General features: G+C 42.8%; 1 long non-coding RNA gene across 1 annotated transcript in view; it reads left to right on the plus strand.

Moving 5' to 3' along the window:
- Positions 1-2,325: 2,325 nt before the first annotated feature.
- The window catches only part of LOC115947883, a 7,594-nt gene continuing 5,840 nt past the window's right edge, over positions 2,326-4,079 (plus strand). The window contains exon 1 of the long non-coding RNA XR_004081741.1: positions 2,326-2,391. This is a non-coding gene — a long non-coding RNA (uncharacterized LOC115947883). The remainder of the gene's footprint in view (positions 2,392-4,079) is intronic.

Genomic DNA, 4,079 nt, shown 5'->3' on the forward strand with positions numbered 1-4,079 from the left:
AAGGGACTGGCACGGCACGGCACGGCACGGCACGGCACGGCACGGCACCCCGCTCCCCGCGGGGAAGGGCCGGCGCACTGCAGCCCTGACCAAGCAGAACATGCCCTACAGCATCACCTGCAACCAGGTAATGAAGAGAGCGATCAATGAGCAACGGAGATGGTGACGATGACGACGACGATGATGATGATGATGATGATTAGATGCACGGGTACCGCTTTAGAGATCAGTGAGAGAAAACACCTTGATACAGCAGTTTGTGAGTGTAGAGCCTGCAGTGAGAATTCCTACAGCTCGTGCGGAAGTGACAATGTTATACCTTATACCTGCAGCATCACTGCCATCCTACTGAGGTTGTGCTACCTATCTCTACGTGCAGGTACAGAAGTGTTCTGAGCCCTTATTTCCTACAAATCCATCTGTGAGGAAGCACCAACGAACACTCATTTCTGCGCTCGCTGGAGCTCAGTGGCACTGTGATCCTGAGGTCTGGCCAGGATCACTGTGGGCTGCCCAGGACTGGCTGGTCCAGTATCTCATGATGGCGAAGGCCAACCCCACTGTTTGTACGAGTTTATCAGAGGTGATATTTCACACTGGAAGCCAGCAGCTAACACAGGACTCCCAGAAACATCAGACATGCATACCCAAACTGATTCAATATTCCAAAATAAACTCTGCAAGTGTCAGGAGCTGCCGGTGCAGCGTCTGACCCCCCCTGGATTTTCCTCTCCCAGTGATGCATTGGCCATTCTGATTTGTTGTGATGTTCATTAGTACCTGGGGAATTCACTACTAAACACACACAGGTCACCTCCACGGCTGCTACTGGAGGAAACGGGCACTTCTGTACACAGGCACACATTTTACAGCGGTAATGACATCAGTAAGAGGCATATTTGGATCAGACTTAAAGCTGAAAAGTCCAGGCAAGCTCAGATGCTGCAGTTGTGAGGAACTTCCACAAATACCTTTGGCAGTGCTGGATATTAAAACCTGTGAGCTTGTTTGGTCAGAGTCAAGTCATAAACCACAATGTTCAATCACATTGGAATGCGAGCGCTGCAGCGAGGCGGCAATGCCTCTGCGCTGCCGTGCCCCTTCCAGCAGCTGCTGCACACAAACCTTCGGCAAAAACTCTGGAGAAAAAGTAAATTCTGATGCAGAGAAAACACAAAACAATATTGCAAAGGGCAGCAATGACTAAAAACTAATCATCATGACACTTCAGCCTGTATGACTGAAGAACAAGGGACCTGTTGCTGAGAGGCAAAGGGCAGCTGGGCTAAATTAGCCAAGCAAGTTTGAGTCTGGATAGTGTCATTAGGAGAAAAGCAGAACTATGCCATAAACTCTAATGAATGCATTAATGGATGGCTTGTGCCTCTCAAAAGGGGAAAAAACGGTTTAAATAAAGTTATTAACACAGCCCACCTGTGTTTGGCTCTTGGACTATGTTGCTTAAATAGGCCATTAACTCTTGGAGTAACTAATCTTGAAAGTGAATATGGCCTTTCTGAAGTAGACATTTAACTACATTCATATAATTCAATTAGACGGAGCATTCTCAGTCCAAAGCAGTGCTCCTGCTTTCATCTCTAATAATGGTAAAGAGCAAACTGCAAACTTCATTAATATGGTGCTAGAAAAAAGAATGGCAACCAAAAATAAATTCCTGGGACTGAACCCTAAAATATTACATGTAGTTTTGGTAATATGAGTTAGCATTGTTATAACACAGAATTTTAATATGGCATTTAATTCTAAAATCAGTATTACAAGAATGAACTGAGTTTTAGGGCCCTGCCTTTACACCTACAGAGGAAAATAATTGCTTAAAAAAAGAAAGTTATTGATCTAAAATTTCTTTTTAGAGCACCAGAGCTCACATCAGCTCATCGACAATGCCTTCTGCTTGGGTTTTGGGAGGGGATGAGGAAGAAAAAACCCAAATTGCAGCCTGTATAAGTTCATCCAGTTAATAAATAGTTAAAGCAAATTCATTAGGAAACAGGAATTTTATAGATTTAGTTAAAGGTTTCTTCCTATTTATGTCACTGAGAAATGATAAAATTCCTTTTATCACTCTACAACTTGTTAATGTTTTACCCCAGGACCACTTCATCTGTAATAAACATCTTAACAAAATATGCATCCCTAGGGAGGAACCGTTAATTTCCTTAAGGCCTCACACATGTAATAGGGTTTTATTGCATGCAGGTGCTTTGTGAAATTGCATCGACTTGTAATAAACGTCCAGTAAAGAGCAGGTAGCACCTAAAAGGGGGAAGTGTTTGTGCACCTGTCTGAGGAGAGGCTGAGCACACCCCAATCCTCCACGGGCACCGTCCGAGCCTCCACCAGGGCCCCGCTGCCTCGGAGCACAGCCAGGTAAATGCTCGTGTTCTAGGGGGTCGAACCAGCTTAGCCCAGGAAGGGGAGGTGAATTTGAGATATGTATTCAAATAGACTCATGGCTGCTTTGGCTAAAACTGCAGCGTAAATTGCAATCAACGAACAGCGGGAGAAAGGACAGGGAACAGAGCATGGCATCTCCTTTTCCTCAGTAGGGAGATATCTGGGTAAGACCTTTCGTGGAATTAATATATGCTATTAATGTATGTTATTAATCTGTTTAGAATTAAGTAAAAACAAAGTTTAATTTAATTCTTGCCAGTAATGACATACCTTAGATTTTTCAATGAGGATAGCTTTGAAGATGATTTTTAAAGCCATCTGAACAGAGCTGTATCTATGGTTTCCCAAGGATGCTGATTGCAGAGGACTACTCTGCTCATCACACTAATTAACACGAGTGAAACCTCCACATCCAGCTGCAGATGTTTGTTGCTCAAGCAGCTGCTTTTGCCAGTTCCCTGTGTTCACTCAGAAGCTGGGAGTTCATGTTCTGTGTCGCTATTCATGGTGATACAACAGAACTTTTCTTTGAGGAATTCCTGAGTTTCGTTTCAAAATCCAGAACTTACACAAGTTCTTCAGTAAAATCTCTTTGTATTTCCTTCCTCTCCCACATCCTCTTTTTTTTCCCCTCCCCTTTCTAAATGTGTTTTTTCAGTAAAGGGATATCAGGGCAAAACTGCAGCCAGAAGCCAAATAAACAGCTCTGGATACCTCAAGCAGCTCAGATCAGAAATCTCCAGGATGAGATTGGTCTGAAACCCCTCAGTGTCTCTTCTGCAGGCATCGGGAGCAGCTGCCAAGGGCAGCACCACATCCCCTCGATGAGCCCCTGGTTGAAACACCAGGTAAACCGTTCCAAAAGCTCCTGTGACATTTTGAAGTTCAAGTTAATTTTTACTCAATTTTTTAAAATTTTACTCAAATTTTTACTCAAGTGCATAGGAGACCTCTTGATCCTTAACAAGCCTATCATTAAAACACCCAAGATGCCTTTTCATTTCAAATTTGGGCATTAAAAAAAAAAAACAACCTGTAATTTTATGCAAAACAAAGAATTTAAATATTGTGCCCAGCCCAGACTGAAAGGTTTGCCAGTCCAGAGCATCACCTGAAATATTTGTTAATGGCTGCTGAAATCTGAGATGTATTTTAGTGTATGTTTAGTTAAAAAAAAAAACAACACCTTTTCCCCAACACTTTTCTGAGCTGGGTACATAATGTAAAAAACTCAGCTGTGATGTTATTGAAGTCAAGAATTATAGCAAACTAAATACTGAAATGAATACTGACTTCTGGAGTGCTAGGGAGGTGAGTAATATACTTATTACTGAGGAAAAAACTATTCTTATCAAAGTGTATGAAAGACAGAAATTTAGAATCCTCTGTGGATAAATAATAAATACTAGGGGGAAAAAATTAACAAAACACCAATTTAAGAGTAAAGACTGAAATGATGAATTCTAAAGTAAATCTCCCCGAATTTTAAAAGCAGAGGGGGAAAAAACCACAATAAGTAACCTCACACCTGAGCTAAGATGGCAAAGAAATAAATAGCGCCGCAGAAGTCAGGAAAGCATTTAAGGACATCAGTCACCGAGCGCAGCCCCGTTGGGCTCCGGGGCTGAGGGACGGCGCAGCAGCCGCGGATCGCCGGGGCA

The sequence above is a fragment of the Geospiza fortis genome, unplaced genomic scaffold (assembly GCF_000277835.1).
Source record: "Geospiza fortis unplaced genomic scaffold, GeoFor_1.0 scaffold27, whole genome shotgun sequence".
NCBI lineage: Eukaryota > Metazoa > Chordata > Aves > Passeriformes > Thraupidae > Geospiza > Geospiza fortis.